The sequence below is a fragment of the Ursus americanus genome, chromosome 2, assembly GCF_024610735.1.
Source record: "Ursus americanus isolate L20-20 chromosome 2, mUrsAme1.1.p, whole genome shotgun sequence".
Taxonomy (NCBI): domain Eukaryota; kingdom Metazoa; phylum Chordata; class Mammalia; order Carnivora; family Ursidae; genus Ursus; species Ursus americanus.
Window position 1 is genome coordinate 62558297 of NC_142128.1, and position 18110 is coordinate 62576406.

At 35.6% G+C, this 18110-nt stretch overlaps 1 pseudogene; it reads left to right on the forward strand.

Annotated features, from left to right (window-relative positions):
* The first annotated feature begins 711 nt into the window (after window positions 1-711).
* LOC148110638 (splicing factor 3A subunit 1 pseudogene) overlaps window positions 712-18110 on the forward strand; it is a 75126-nt pseudogene continuing 57727 nt past the window's right edge.

An 18110-nucleotide genomic window follows, 5' to 3' on the forward strand; every position in this document is an offset into this window, starting at 1 on the left:
CATATTGAGTACCTTCAACAATTCAGACCTTACATCTCAGGACTCCTTTTTAGAATCTCCAGAAAATGACCAGATTCTTTACTTCCTCAGAATTCTCTTATGAGTCTGCCTTTATACAAGGCTATTCATTTCAGCTTGGTATTACATTGGAAATGAGATAGTTTCCTGTATTTACCTGAGTGATAAAAGTCTGTATACAGTCTCAATGACATATATCTATGTCTGATGTCACACTGACCACCAAACATTCAGTTCCCACCTAATTCTTAATTTTAGGTTCACAAAAACCTATAATTTCCATTGGTTCTGATCATCTTAAATACATGTGTCTCAGTATGATAGAAAAGAGCTCTAAATTTTTAGGGGAAGATAACGACTAATAAATGTTTTAATATATCTCAGGGTTTTTTGTTTTGTTGTTTTGCTTTATTTTGTTTTTACCTCATGTGAAATGTGTTCCTAACATTATCTTTCTTGGGGAAATTTATTCCCTAGCTATAGTCCATTTAGTAAAGTAATATAAAAGATTCCTACTTTCAGATAGAATGCAACAAGTGTTAAAGATCCTCATTCTTTCGCCAAAAAAAGAAAAAAAATACATAAAATAGACTCATGCTTTTAAACATGGCCATTCTATAAGTGATTTATGACCTGGATTTCAAAGCCTCTCATAGGCAAGCAGGGAGCCTTGTCAGCTTCTCTAAGGGCAAAATGCCTTCTCTGGAGATGGACAGGCAGAAGCCAAGTGCTGCCATAGATGAAGAGCCTTTGACAGGTAAGTTAAAAGCAGCTGAGCCTTAAGGACAGGCTGGAGAAATGGATGGGAATCTGGAAGAATTCAACAGGCAAAAATAAATCAATGGGCTTGATAATCCATCCCTCACACCACCACACCCACAGAAAATATGCTTAGAAGACAGTAGTGGGGGAGGGTTTAGAAAGGATTGAGAATTTAAAGTAGTCTTAATGTGGACTATGGGTTCTAGACTCAGTTTAATATAAAGCTAAACCAAAACTTAAAAATAGGGGTCTAAATGACCTCACTTCAAAAATTGACAAATTAAAAGAGATTAGGTCCTCACTTGTGGTATCCTAGGAAGTTAGAGGTTAGAGTAACCATAGAGTAGCTCATTTTTATTAAATCTGTGGCAGAGCCCCAGTTGGCCTCCACCTCATGTGGATTCAGAATAATCAGCACCTAAACCTAGTTGTCAAAGAAAGGAAAAGCCTGCACCCTCTGTAATAAGCCCATAATAGCTATATTTTCAGTTTCCACTGCACCTTCACACACATAAATGAAAATTTTAATAATATGGTATATGCAAAAGAGAGGAAAAGGTGACACATCATACAGAAAAATACAGCCAAAAGAGGTCAATAGATAGAGGACCCAGATATTGGAATTACCAAGTGAAGACTATAAAACAGACATTTAACTACGTTCAATAATTTACTCTAGAAGATGGACATCGAGGGTAAGAGAACGGGAACTTTCAGGGGAAAAATGTACGCTTTAAGAAAGAAAGAAATAGGAATTTTACTACTTAAAAATAAAATGCTGGAAATAAGAAATTCACTTAATGAACTTAGAAACCTATTAGGCATCATACAAATAAGGAATATAAAACTTGAATAAAGGTCAACAGAAATGATCTAATACACAGCACAGAAAGAAAATATTTCATGCAGTGGATCATCATGATTTGCAGGGTGCAGTCACGTGGTCTAACATAAATGAAGCCCAGGACAAAGGGAGAGAAGGAAAACAGAGAAGAAAAACTATTTGAAGATATAATAGATGACAGCTGTCTACATTAGATAAAAATAGCAATCAACATCTCTAAGAAGTTCAGTTTTGAACAACAACAACAAAAAACCCCAGAACAACTACTAAGAAAAGCCTATGCACATCATAGTCAAAGTTTTGAAAACCCATTGATAAAGAGGAAATTTTACAAAATTCGAGGAAGAAAAAAACACTTTACATTCAAAGGAACAGTAATAAAAATTACAATTTACTTCTCACGAAAAACAATGAAGCCAAAAAATTAAAAACTGTGTGTGTGTGTGTGTGTGTGTGTGTGTGTGTGTATGCATTTATATGTAACTTATGAAAGAAAAAAGTAAACTGTAAACTTAGAAGTCTATAGCCAGGAAAACAAACAAATAAATAAATGTTCAAAATGAAGACAAAATAAAGATATTTTCAGAAAAAGGAAAAATCTGAGGGAATTTTTTTCATAAGACTCCCTCCAACCCACACACAAAATACATTTTATAAACTTGCAAAGAAATTGTTGAAAATAGAGAAAAAATATAGCAGAAAGAGCTTTGATATATTGCAAAGAATGAAAAACACTGGATGTAATATACATGTTAGTAAATATAAAAAACAATACTTGTTTTATTACTTAGCTTTTAAAAAAGAATGTGAAAAAAATTTTTTAAAAATAAAAAAGAATGTGGATTATTTAAAATGGAAAGAATTAGAATTATATTATTTTAAATGTTTAACATATCAGCATTTGTGGGCTTTATCTAAAGCAGTACTTAGAAATGAACAAATTCAGAGATGCCTGGGTGGCTCAGTCAGTTAAGCATCTGCCTTTGGCTCAAATCATGATCCTGGGGTCCTGGGATCGAGTCCTACACTGGGCTCCTTGCTTAGCAGGGAGTCTGCGTCTCCCTTTGCCTGCAGCTTCCCCTGCTTGTGCTCTCTCTCTCTGACAAATAAATAAATAAAAATCTTAAAAAAAAGAAAAGAAATGAGCAAATTCACATGCATGTATTAGAAAATAATATAATTAATTTAAATAATGCAAATTTCCACATCAAGAACGAAGGAATTAACAAAATAAAAATAGAAATAGAATAGAAATAATTTCAGGAATGATGAAGAAGGTATCAGGGAGGAAGCTACTTAAAATATTAACATAAAAAGGGGATATAATGAAAACTTTATGTTGATTAATTCAATAAACTTTGAAGAAATAGACTAATTCAAGATCACTACTTTTAAAAACTGGCAAGAAAAATTACCAATGTTCATGATCTTGTGCCTGTTAAAAATTAAATTCTCGATTAGAAGTATTTTCACAGATAAAGCTTGACATTTCAGTTATGAAATCTCCAAAACATGAAAGGAAAAATACTAACACTCTTACAGAAATTCTTCTAGACTAAAGAGGAGGAAGGCTCATGCTCAGAGAAAACAAACAATGGTACATATCCTTCACATCCACTGAAGGCACTAATATGGTAAGGGATTTTACTGAGTACTATTGTAAAAGAAATCATTCAATGATGGCTCTAGGTAAAAATTCCACCACATTAAGGACTGCTCATTACTGATCTCATCTTATTGGCATGCAGTGTGGTAGTTACAAATATATATTGAGTCATCAATTGGAATTAACATTTATTCTACTGTAGGACTTTATCCATCTAGTAGCAGAAACAATCATGGATAATACAAGCAAAAGTTTAGAACAGCAAATAGTTCATCAATTTTGTTCATCTAAATTTGTTTTCTTTGGTTAAGGTACACATTTTACTGCTATTAATGCATATAAACAAGCAAGGTACTACAATAACACATGCATAATACATCTGTTTTCAACCTCACAGTTATAATTTCATTGAAAAATAGAATGGACAATTTAAAATATTTGCTACTGAAACCAAGTAGTAAAATGTGTTTAACAGGCTAGCTGAGCCAAATAAATAAATATGTTTTTAGTGGAAATATGATGGTTGTAATGCGTGGGTGGGTTCAGCTAGATAGATCTTTAGGATTGGGAGATGGGAATGGGTGATTGAGATTGTTTATACTTTTTCCATCTCACAAAGGTTTTATTTGTGTTACATAATCTGGATGTCCAAGATTAAGGGTTGTGTTTATGTGTTTAAATCAAAGGAGACATTAATGAACTAGATATGATTTCCATAAATGAAATATAACATTTTGTATACTTACAGGGACTTTAGTGTGGATCTAAATCTCACCCCACATATTCAGATTAGTACTAAATGTGAATTCACCCCCATTGTCTTAAAAGCAGTAGAAGACCTATAATTCTTTAGTTATCAAATCTTCCAAGATCTTCCAGGGATGGGGCAAAGAGGAGGTCCAGGAAATACTGATTCTATTCCTTGCTTAATAGGCACACTGTATACTCAAACCAAAACACCCGACCAAAGGAGGGAAAATATGAGTTAAGATGAAAAGTCAGTGGAAACCAAGAGAAATTGTGGCAATGGTCATGAAGATTTAAAAAAAAATATTTATTTATTTGAGAGAGAGAGCATGTAAGCAAGTGGGGGGAAGGTAGAGGGAGAGAATCTTTCAAGCAGACTCCCTACAGAGCACAGAGCCCAACTGAAGGCTCAACATGGGCTCAGTCTCATGACCCATGAGATCATGACCTGAGCCAAAACCAAGAGTCAGACACAGCCTACTGAGCCACCCAGGCACCTCTGGTCATGGAGTTTTTATGTATACTTAATTCATAAAAAAGAGGTGATGATTAGAGCATTTTAAAAGCAAGACATCAATGTACTATATTTGCCAGTACACAGTACATTTGCTCAGATCTGTGCTCTTAGCTGATGCAGACAGAAACCACTTGACTTATTTTCTCTAAAAAATGGGAAATTGAACTATACTGATTAATAGGGACCAATTCAAACTCTGTTCAAATAATGTAGAGAAAAGATGTGATGAGCTACCCACTGATGATTTAGTTAACTAGCAGTCAGTTGGTCAGTTGGAGTGATCATTTGATGTCTGTTTTTTGGTCCATGTTACTATTTTTCCCCCAAGTAATATAAGAGAAATATGATGTATCACAAATTTGATTGTGGTTATAATGCTTTCAACTAAAGTGGAAATGATACTCAGATAGTATTACAGTGTGATATGTTAACTACTATTCACCAGTGATGTTCCTTTTGGGGGCACTTATGGGAAGTCTTTTGATACCCAGACTGTGGAATATGCCAAATAGAGTTTCCAGGAATTACCATGACTTTTGGTGAATACTGTGTACTTAAATTTACCAATGTGAAAATTGCTATACCACATATGTATTGTCATGATGAGAAGAATGGTTTAACCATTGATGATAAAGGGCATACTTTTCCAGGAGACTGTTTGTAAATAGAACTTAGTTGAGGAAGATGATGGAGGATTTGTGAATGGACAAGAGAAGCCTCAGACCTGAAAGAACATTGTGTGCATTAATAATAATTAAGGATGATTTGTACCACCTCTCAGGGAAGGAAATTGGGAAATATAATCACTGTGGAATCTCATCTCCTTAAAGGTCATTGGCCAGGTATATTAGAGGTTTATGCCAGGGAGATGCATTTATGGTGACAGTGTGGCCTTTGTTATTGTTCTCAAAGTACCCATATAAAATATAAAAAGAATGATTTTCCTCATGTTTCAAATTGTCAAGAAAATAATGAGAGTCAACACCATGTTAATCACAATTGGGAAGAAAATGGGTAGAGTTACATAATATTATCTGAAAGCCTGTGTCAGTAAGAACTTGTGCTATAAGAGGAATAATGTTATGGTTATCTTCAAACACCAGGAAGAATCCAGAAGTTTTTATTTGTTTGGGTTTTTTTGTTTGTTTGTTTGGAGGGGATTTGTTTTGTTTTTTGTTTTTGTTTTTTAAAGGCCTCTAGTAACCACACAAGGTATTGGAATTATGTGTATGTAGAATAAGTACATGAAAGGGAAATGTATACTATAATTTTAACTTATGTATGATATGTCAACTGGTATATTAAAGTCTCTATTTTACTCTATTTACCTTAGTAGTCAATAAAAAATCAACTTCTTGTCCCAATCAGAATGAGAAAATATTTTGAGATTTATTTGAAGGCTTGATTAAGCCCTTGATGTCACACATACCGATACAGATGGGTCAGGTAGGCTTTAGAAAAATCACACATACTTCCATTAACATATGCAAACAATGTGTCCGAATAACTGGTTTAAAAAGAAATTATGAAATTATACATAGAAATGATTGGAAAGGAGATATTGACCAAGATCAGTGGGTGGACTGGGAAGGAAAGCTAACAGTTGGGCTATGATTTATTTCCTCTACTTTGGGAATGCAGAGGCAATAAATGAAGTAGACCAGACCTCCTTGTAAATAAGCTAATAGCATTCACAAATGGAAATATGTATACTGAAAGCTCTTTTAAATAAATGCATTTTGGCAAGAAATGGCTTGTCTATCTGTCTCTCTTACAATAAATAAGCCCAGATTTTAGGGATTGATAGAACTAGGCTAGCTGGAGTGAAAGTTAGTCAAACAGATGGAGTAAAAATACTAAAAGTCACCTTTATCTAACTGTAATTTTGTGGACACATGGTTAAGTGTTCATATTTTCACATCCCAATGTGGGAGAAAGGAACACTTAAAAACTGCTTCTGATGGGTTTTGGCACCTCCAGAAAGAAGGTGGTATTTCCATATTATTTGAAAACTTTGAATAGTTCCTAACGTTTGGTATTAGGGATGATCTATGATTTATGTGAGTCTGTTTTGATAATTCAATCATTTTATGGTAATGCACCAATGTTGGTTTAATGTTTAAAAAAATCAATGTAAATGAACACATTAATGAAATAATGAAGAAGGAATATATGATCATCTCAGCAGCTGCAAGAGAAACATTGACAAAATTCAACATATTTTCATAATAGAAATATGTATATCAGAAATATTGAAATACAGAGGGACTTTTTCAATTCAATGAATACTTTTAAAATCTACACATAACATCATACTTAATGGTGAAATAATACATATTTTCTCTAAAGATCAGGATGTCTGATCTCACTATCTCTTTTCAACATTATACTAGATATCATAGCTAGTGAAAATAGTATGACAACAAAAAACATAAAAATTGGAAAGGATTGTTTTAGTAGAAAATATAAAACTATTTACAACAAAATTACTATAACTAATAACACAACACACAAAGACTAATTCAAAAAGGAACATAGACCTATATATAAAAGATAATGACATAAACTATACTATAAAAAAATCATGAGGAAATATTTTCATGACCTGGAGATACGCAAATATTTCTTACGTGGGGCAGGCGCAAAAAGCACTAACACAAAGGCAAATCAAACCAAGCAAACAAATATACTGATGAATACAGCTCATTAAACAAAGTCATTAGGATTATAATGATAATAAATATCAGATAAGAATAAAGAATATATGATGTATATCTGATACATTACTTGTATCCAGACTATATAAAGTAAGCCACAACAGTTAAAAAAAAAAGATATAAATGCAATTTCAAAAAAGATTGGTGTAAGACTTATAATTCACAAAAATAATATACAAATGGCTAAAAAGCATGGGGAATCACCACCAGTCCCCAGAGAAATACAACTGAAAGCTGTAATGAGCTATCATATACAATCTATCACAGCTGAAATCTTTAAAATCTCACAAAACTAATGTTTGTGAGACTCTAGGACCTGTAACTTGCATACATTTTATAAAGGTCTTTGAAGAAATATCTGACATTTTCATTTACATACACCAAACCTATGACCAAATTATTTCAATTCTAGCTGTTCAGCTAAAATAAATGAAAACAAATGTCCGTGAAAAGGAAATGAAACATATGATCACAAAAATACATTCACAAGAAAGGGTTTAGCAGCTTTATTTATAATATATACAGCCTGGAAATGCTCCAAATGTCTATTAATAGCAGATTAGATAAACACAATGTTCATAACAGACACTTTATTCTACTACTACTACTATTATTATCATTATTATTATTGTATCTGGGGCAGTCAAGGAACAACATTTCTTTATTTACATGGTTTAGCCCTTTTACAAAGTTAACATATTATTATATGCGTAATTTATAAACAAAGTACAACAGTTTTAAGAAAAAATAAAGTGATTTATTTCAAATGTTTATAAAAGTTTAAAGAAAGTTGTAGGCTCCACTATAATTTAGGAATTAATCTTGTTGAAAATTCAATTGATTTATGAACACTAATATAATCTTGCCTCTGGAAACTAGGAGTATAAAGAAAAATGTAAGGCTAAAAATGCTCTCTCTTCATGTTAATCTCATCTTCAGTTAAATAATAATTATTTATTTAGATTTATTAGAAGAAAAATCAAAATGTAAATGATATTTGAGTCAATAAGATTTAATTTTAAGAAAGTCTGTATTAGAAAGAAATGTAAAATGTAGAAATATTGTAAGGTATTCTGCAACAACTTTGCTGTAGCTTACTCTGGCACAGCTGAATTCATGATGTTAAAGACATTTGCTTCATGAAATTCTCCAAGGTTTATATTTATTCTATTATAAAACTTTGAAACCCAGTGCACATTTTCAGTGCCCTAGGTAAATTTCATTGTATCTGATATTAAAAATATACTCCAAAAGACACCAATACCAACAACAAAGTGAAAAGAAGCTAATACAAAATATTCAGTGTGCATTTTAGATATCCTCCCCCAAAATTTCTATTTTATATTCAATTTCATGGAAGATGGTTTCCTTAGCAACTAACACTCTTGCCACATATTTTTTAATACAGCATTACTCTAAAAATAATAGTTGAGTTTTTTTTGTGGCTGAAAATGTGAGATTTTTTTACCATTCAAAGTTATTATCCATTATTTTTAAATATCATTGAGGTAATTATAATTTAACACCTGTGGGTACTTAAACCTAGTGCGGTGTATGATGAAGAAACTTATCTCCTAAAATAGTCACCTTTAGGAAAAATGTAGAGAACTTGCTGAAATTATGAATGGAATTTTTCTTTATTGTCCGTATTCGCAGCAAAAAGTATTATAAAGGAAATGAACCTGCATAATAAACAGGGCTCCCTGAAAAAAATGAAAATTCTCATAATACACCTTGACCGTACTAAAATATATAATATCCTGCATCTTATTTTAATAGAACTGGAGATAAAATGTATAGATATGTGTTTTTATATATATGCATACATATCCACATAATGGCCATTTTATTTATTTTGGAAGTTGTTTGTGTAATATACCACTTTGTGTTTACTTAGGTGTATAAATGTTTTCAGTGTCTTCAGTGTAAACTCTCTCTCTCTCTCTCTATATATATATATACACACACACATAGATATAGAGAGATAGATGATAGATAAATAGATGATGATAGATAGATGATAGATAGATAGATAGATGATAGATAGATAGATAGATAGATAGATGATAGATAGATAGATGATAGATTAGATAGATATAGAGTGGGAGGGAGGGAACAAATGTTACTTTGGACCTCCATGCCTATATAACCAGTATGCCATTATTTTTTTTTATTTTAATATTTTTTATTACATTATGCTATTCACCATACAGTACATCCCTGGTTTCTGATGTAAGATCGATGATTCATTAGTTGCATATAAAACCCAGTGCACCATGCAATACGTGCCCTCCTTACTACCCAACACCAGTCTATCCCATTACCCCACCCCCCTTCCCCTCTGAAGCCCTCAGTTTGTTTCTCAGAATCCATAGTCTCTCATGCTTCATTCCCCCTTCTGATTACCCCCCCTTTCCTTATCCCTTTCTTCACCTACCAATCTTCTTAGGTCTTATGTTCCATAGATGAGAGAAATCATATGATAATTGTCTTTCTCTGTTTGACTTATTTCACTTAGCATTATCTCCTCCAGTGCCATCCATGTTGCAGCAAATGTTAAGAACTCGTTCTTTCAGATAGCTGAGCAATATTCCCTTGTATATATGGACCACAACTTCTTAATCCAATCATCTGTTGAAGGGCATCACGGCTCCTTCAACGATTTAGCTATTGTGGACTATGCTGCTATGAACATTGAGGTGCGTATAGCCCTTCTCTTAACTACGTCTGTATCTTTGGGGTAAATACCCAGTAGTGCAATGGCTGGGTCATAGGGTAGCTCAATTTTTCACTTTTTAAGGGACATCCACACTGTTTTCCAGAGTGGCTGTACCAACTTGCATTCCCACCAACAATGTAGGAGGGATCCCCTTTCTCCACATCCTCTCCAACAATTGTTTCTTGCCTTGTCATTTTTGCCATTCTAACTGGCGTAAGGTGGTATCTTAGTATGGTTTTGATTTGATTTTCACTGATGGCTAATGATTTTGAACATTTTTTCATGTGTCTGTTAGCCATTTGCATGTCATCATTGGAAAAGTGTCTTCATATTTTCTGCCCATTTTATGATTTGTTTATTTGTTTCTCACGTATTGAGTTTGAGAAGTTCTTCGTAGATCTTGGATACCTGTCTTTTAACTGTAGCATCATTTGCAAATATATTCTCCCATTCCGTGGGCTGCCTCTTAGTTTTTTTGACTATTTCCTTGGCTGTGCAGAAGCTTTTTATCTTGATGAAGTCCCACAGGTTCATTTTATCTTTTGATTCTCTTGCCTTTGGAGATGTGCCATGAAAAAGGTTGCTGTGGCCAATGTCCTAGAGGTTGCTGCCTATGCTCTCCTCTAGGATTTTGATGGATTCCTGTCTCACATTGAGGTCTTTCATCCATTTGGAGTTTATCATGGTGTATGGTGTGAGAGAGTGGTCAAGTTTTATTCTTTTGCATGTAGCTGTCCAATTTTCCCAGCACCATTTATTGAAGAGACTGTCTTTTTCCCACTGGATGTTTTTACCTGCTTTATCAAAGACTAGTTGCCCAAAGAGCTGAGGGTCCATTTCTGGGTTCTCTATTCTGTTCCATTGGTCAATGTGTCTGTTTTTGTGCCAGTACCATGCTGTCTTTGTGATCACAGCTTTGTAGTACAGCTCGAAATCTGGCATTGTGATGCCCCCAGCTTTGTCTTTCCTTTTCACCAGTTCCTTGGTGATTCGGGGCCTTTTCTGGTTCCATACAAATTTAAGGACTATTTGTTCCACTTCTTTGAAAACTATCATCAGTATTTTGATCGGGAAGCATTGAAAGTGTAGCTTGCTCTGCATAGCATGGACATTTTAATTGTGTTAATTCTTCCGATCCATGACCGTGGAATATTTTTCCATCTTTTTGTGTCTTCCTCAATGTCTTTCAAGAGTGATGTGTAGGGGCGCCTGGGTGGCACAGCGGTTAAGCGTCTGCCTTTGGCTCAGGGCGTGATCCCGGCGTTATGGGATCAAGCCCCACATCAGGCTCCTCCACTGGGAGCCTGCTTCTTCCTCTCCCACTCCCCCTGCTTGTGTTCCCTCTCTCGCTGACTGTCTCTATCTCTGTCGAATAAATAAATAAAATCTTAAAAAAAAAAGAGTGATGTGTAGTTTCTAGAGCATAGATCCTTTACGTCTCTGGTTAAGTTAATTCCAAGGTAACGTATGGTTTTTGGTGCTATTGTAAATGGGATGGATTCCCTAATTTCTCTTTCTTCAGTCTCATTATCCTTGTATAGAAATGCAACTGATTTCTGAGCATTGATTTTGTATCCTGCCACATTACTGAATTTCTCTAAACTTCTAATAGTTTGGGAGTGGATTATTTTGGGTTTTCCATATAGAGTATCATGTCATCTGCGAAGAGACATTTTGATTTCTTCTTTGCCGATTTGGATACCTTTTATCCCTTTTTGTTGCCTGATTGCTGTTGCAAGGACTTCTACGATTATGTTGAATGATAGTGGCGAGAGTGGGTATCCTTGTCGTGTTCCTGATCTTAAGGGAAAAGCTTCCATCTTTTCCCCATTGACAGTGATATTGGCTGTAGGCTTTTCATAGATGGTTTTCATGAGATTGAGGAATGTATTCTCTATCCCTACTCTCTGAAGGGTTTTAATCTGGAAAGGATGCTATATTTTGTCAAATGCTTTTTCTGCAACTATTGGGAGAATCATATGATTTCTGAATTTTTCTTTCTGGATAAAATCTAAGACCTGGATCGATTTGCGAATGTTGAACCACCCTTGCATCCCAGGGATGAATCCTACTTGGTCATGATGGATAATCCTTTTAATGTACTGTTGGATTCTATTAGCTAGGATCTTGTTGAGGATTTTGGCGTCCATATGCATTAGGGAAATCGGTCTGTAATTCTCCTTTTTGATGGGGTCTTTGCCTGGTTTGGGGATCAAGGTAATATTGGCCTCATAGAATGAGATGGTAGCTTTCTTTCTGTTTCTATTTTTTGAAATAGCTTTAGGAGAATAGGTATTATTTCTTCTTTGAATGTTTGGTAGAATTCCCCAGGAAAACCATCCTGGCCTGGAGTTTTGTTTTTTGGAAGGTTTGGGGATCAAGGTAATATTGGCCTCATAGAATGAGATGGTAGCTATCTTTCTGTTTCTATTTTTTGAAATAGCTTTAGGAGAATGGGTATTATTTCTTCTTTGAATGTTTGGTAGAATTCCCCAGGAAAACCATCCGGGCCTGGCGTTTTGTTTTTTGGAAGGTTGTTTATCACTGACTCAATCTCTTCATAATTAATTGGCCTGTTTAAAAAATCAATTTCTTCCTGTTTCAGTCTTGGTAGTTTATAGGTTTCCAGGAGGGCCTCCATCTCTTCCAGATTGCTAAATTTATTGGCATAAAGCTGTTGATAAAAGTTTCTAATAATCCTTCCAATTTCATTGGTGTTGGTTGTGACCTCTCCTCTTTCATTCATAATTTTATTAATTTGGGTCCTTTCTCTATTCTTTTGGATAAGCCTTGCCAATGGTCTGTCAATTTTATTAATTCTCTCAAGGAACCAGCTCTTAGTTCTGTTGATCTGCTCTACTGTGCTACTGGTTTCTAATTCATTGATTTCTGCTCTAATCTTGGTCAACTTCTTCTTCGTGCGTGAATTAGGCCTGTCCCTCTGTTGCTGTTCCAGCTTCTTGAGGTGAGAATGTAAAAACTGCATTTTAGATTTTTCTATTCTTTTGAGTGAGGCTTGGATGGCTATGTCTTTCCCCCTTAGGACTGCCTTTGCAGTATCCCATAGGTTTTGGACCATTGTGTTTTCATTCTCGTTGGTCTCCATAAATAGTTTAAATTGATTTTTGATTTCCTGGTTTATTGAATCATTCCTGAGCAGGATGGTTCTTAGTCTCCAAATGTTTGAGTTTCTTCCAAATTTTTCCTTGTGGTTGAGTTCCAATTTCAGAGTGCTGTGGTCTGAGAATATGCAGGGAATAATTTCAGTCTTTTGGTATCGGTTGAGACCTGTTTTGTGACCTAGAACATGGTCTATTCTTGAGAATGTTCCATGGGCATTAGAATAGAATGAGTATTCTTTGGTTCTGTAGTGTAGTGTTCTATATATATCTGAGGTCCAACTCGTCAAGTATGGCATACAAAGCTCTTATTTCTTTGCTGATTTCTTGCTTAGGTGATCTGTCTATTCCTGATAGTGGAATGTTGAGGTCCCCTATTATTAGTGTATTTTCATCTATATGTCTCTTTATTGTGGTTAAGAGTTGGCTTGTGTATCTTGCTGCTCCCCTGTTGGGGGCATAGATACTTATAATTGTCATATCCACTTGTTGGATACATCCTTTAAGAATAATATAGTGGCCTTCTGTGTCTCTTACTATAGTCTTTAGTTTAAAATCCAATCTGTCTGATATGAGAATTGCTACCCAGCTTTCTTTAGAGGTCCATTGGCATGAAAGATGGTATTCCATCCCTTTACTTTCAGTCTGGATGTATCTTTAGATTCAAAATGGGTCTCTTGTAGACAGCAAATGGATGGGTCATGTCTTCTTATCCAATCAGCAACCCTGTGTTATTTAATGGAGCATTTAGGTCATTTACATTGAGACTGATTATTGAGAGATATGATTTTAATGATGCCAAGTTGCCAGTAAAGTCTTTGTTTCTATAGATTGTGACTTTCTGTTCTGTATCCCTCTTGGTGCCTTTTTACTTCTATAGAACCCCCCTTAATATCTCCTGTAGGGCTGGTTTCGTGGTTACGAAATTGGTCAATGACTGCGATTCTGGAAGGTCTTTATCTCTCCATCAATTCTGAATGACAGCCTTGCTGGATAAAGGATCCTTGGCTGCAATTTTCTCTTAAAGAGCTTTGAAAATGTCCCCCCAATGCTTTCTCTCATCCCAGGTCTGTGTAGACAGGTCTGACGTAATTCTGATACCTTTGCCTCGGTACATGAGAAATTTCTTTGCCCTGGCCTCTTTCAATACTGTATCCTTGGAACGAATATTTGCAAATTGCACAATGACGTGACGGGGTGTAGGTTTGTCATGGTTAAGCTTGAGAGGGGTCCTCTCTGCCTCTTGGACACGAATGTTTGTTTCCCTTGGTAGATTAGGGAAGTTTTCAGCTACAATTTGTTCAAATATCTCTTCTAGACCTCTGTTTTTCTCCAACCCCTCGGGATGCCGATGATTCTGACAAGGAACGTTTCATTGAGTCGGTAATGTCCGGTAACCTACATTCCTGAGCGTGGATTTTTCTTTTTTTGAGTCCAGATTCTATTCTAGCTTTCTCTTCTACTAACCCATCCTCCAATTCTCTGATACATTCTTCTGCCTCATTTACCCTGGCTATCAGAGCATTTAGTTTGACTGCATTTGGCTCATAGAATTTTTAATTTCTGCCAGATTCGCTCTCATTTCCGCCCTTAGGGATTCTATATTCTCATTAACATTTTCGCTAATACTTTTTTCAAGTCTACACATCATCTTGACCATTGTTACTCTGAACTCCATTTCTGATAATTTGGTTGTATGCATATCCATTAGTTCTGTGGCAGAGGCCACAGACTCATTGTTTTTTCTTTGCTGGCGGGAATTTCTCCTTCTAGTCTTTCTGATGAGGAGAGGTTGTAGGGTTGTCCGGAGCCCAAATAATTGACTGGGACCCAGGCCATGTGCCCTTGTTCTGTAGGGATCTTAGGGATCTGGGCTTCTTGATTTTTCAGCCTGCCTTCTGGGGGAGGGGCCTGCTGTGCTGATACTCAGGCAACCCTGTTTGGGTAGAGTCTCCGTGTCCCTTGCGAGGGGGTATGGGAATGGGCACACTGTGAACTGGTATTTCCAGGCTTTTGTTCTCTGGCGGCTTTCCCTGGTGGTTTGCTCTGCCTCTTCTGAGAGTCAGAGCAGCAGTGGCCGAATCTCAGCCTCTGTCTCAGCACAGAGGGATCGCAGACCGTTCTCCACTGATTTTCTGGCCACTTTAACTCTGTTTCTGTTGGTGCATCTCAACCCTGCAGTGTCCAGGGATGTGCGCCCCACACCCAGTGTCCCAGCCCTCACTTCCAGGGCCGGCGCGTCTCTGTCCTTTGTGTTTAAAACACCACCAGCCTCCAGCTGCCAGCCGCTCCCGCGCACTCCCGGGGCTCCCGGTCTCAGTCTGGTTCCAGTGAGCACACTGGAGCTCCGTTTCAGTCTGGTTGCGGGCGTTGCCTGGCTCACGGTCTCAGTCTGCTCTCTTGCGGGTGCCAGTCCTCGAGTCCGCCCGCTCCCCTGTGCAGGTGGCTACTGCTTCCCGGCACCTGTACACGGCAGCTCCCTCCCCCTTCAGTTTATCCTCTGATATCTGTGTGTGGTTTCATGGCTCCCTGCTTCTTACCTCAATACTCAGCGCTGGAGATGTTCATTTGTAGAGATCCAGATGTATCTTCCTGTGTCTCAGGCTGATTCCATGGATGTTCAGGCTGGTCTGGTACCTATCCAACTTGACTCAGGGGCCCGGCTGAAAAAGGGGTCTCCTACTCCTCCGCCATCTTACTCCCCTCCCCCGTCCCAATTTTTAACCAGTATGCCATTATTAAACCTAAAAAAAATTGAGAAGGATTTATTATTACCATCAAATAATATAAACGTATTTAAATTTACTGGATTGTCTCAAAGTTGCCAGTTTACAATTGGTTGTTCTATTCAACATCTAAACAAGGTCCACAAATTGCATTTGGTTGTTATGTTTTATTTTATAATGCTCCTCACTTCCTTTTTCACACTCATCCTTTTTCCCAGCACAGTTAGTAAAACTGGGTCATTTGTTCTCTAAAATGTCCTATATTCCAAATTTGGCTGATTGCTTCTTCATGGTATTATTAAACTTGTTTTTCTATCCCCCACATTTCCTAAAAACTGGAAGTTAAAGCTAGAGGTTTGATTCATCTTCAGGTTTGTTTTGTTTTGTTTTTTAAGTGAAAAACATTCATAGATGATGCTGTATCCTTCTTATTGCATCATATCATTAGGTACATGGTATTTGGGGTCCCACTTTCAGTGATGTTAAGATTGAACAATGGGGTCAGTGGATCCCTCCATTTATAATATTCTTTGTTAATCTTTCACCTAAAAATTGTGCATCACTTGATCAATTGATGACCCATTGGCTCATTAGAGGTTGCAAATGGGAATTTCCATTGCCATTAACAGGAATTTTATAAAGAAGGACTTGTCTTTATCAGCTGTTGATTTTCCTGGATATAGTTCCTACAGGAAAGGAAAGATTAGAAATGGTTTTTAAAGAAGAAGATAGAAAAAGAATGTAAAAATTCACAAGAATAGAGAAACAAAGATGCAAAGATGTAGAAATGAATAAATTTACCAAGAATCCCTAAGGGAATAGTAATCAGAAACTGATAATGAGAATCCAGAGTACCCATTTATTAATTTTCTGTGACAAAGTGGTAAACAAAATGTAGTGAACAAAATACCCACTTAACATGCTCACTGTAAATTAAGAAAAAATTTCCAATAAACCAAAGGACTTGATTATACACATTTTGTAAAATCTGTCAGATTATGATACTGAGATAGACAACACAGATATAGACTCAAGTTCATATGAAAATTGTGAATTGCATTTCAAATCACTGAAACAACGAATAAGCAGAGAAAAGTGACATGAAAATGTCATCTTTCCTTTACGACCCATATAAAAATATATTTTATATTAAGAGTATTTGCACCATGACAAAAATAAAAAATAAATAACTAGAAGTACAATGGGTAGACAAAAACATTATAATTTTGTTTCAGACATTTTTCAAAATATATAATATAAATCAGAAACATTAAAATAGATTTATTGAACAGATATAATTATAAAATTGTGTAATATAAGATATACCATTAGTAATGGTATGAAGTACTTGAAAATGAGTGGAAAAATATGGCTTAGTTTCCCTTTTCATTATTTTATTATTATTATTATTATTATTATTATTATTATTATTATTATTATTATTATTTTAAGTAGCTGGGCATAGAGCCCAACATGGGACTTGAATTCATGACCCTGAGATCAAGACCTGAGCTAGATCAAGAGTCAGATGCTTAACCAATTGAGCCACCCAGGTGCACCCTCTAGTCACTAAAACAAAAAAAATAATTCCATTGAAAATTGTGCAAAACAAGTATTAGTAACTAAGTCAAATCAAAAGAAGAAATGCAGGGGCGCCTTAGTAGCTCAGTTGGTTAAGCGACCAACTCTTGATTTTGGCTCAGGTCATGATCTCAGGTCAAGCCTGAGATCTCAGGTCAAGCCATGACCCTGAGATCAAGCCCTGCATGGGGCTCTGTGCTCAGCAGGGAATCTGCTTGAGATTTTCTCTCTCTTCCTCTTCCTCTGCCTCTTCCCTCCAGGTGCTCTCTTTCTCTCTCAAATAAACAAATAAATAAATCTTAAAAAGATAAATAGAAGAAATGCAAATCGTAACTATTAGAAAATATCTTTATTTACATTACTAATTATCACATAATACAAATGAGATATTTTCTCCTATAAGATAAACCAAAGTTTAAAATATTGAAAACCACCACTATTTTATGGGATTTGTTAGAATATATATTCTTATGCTAGCTTAGGTGTGTACATCTCTTTTTTGAGCATTTCAGCATTACCCTATACCATAGGAAGGTGAAGGCAATAAAATAATATCAATATTATCAATAATAATAACAGTATCAAAATAACTATAATTTATTGAAGCCTTACACACCACATTTTTCCAAGTACTTCATCTTTCTTAACTCACTTAATACTCAGAAATACTTGATGAGGCAGATATTCTTATCATCTCCATTTCACAGACCTGGAAGACTAGGAATCTCAGACACAAAGTATTTAAATGGTTTTC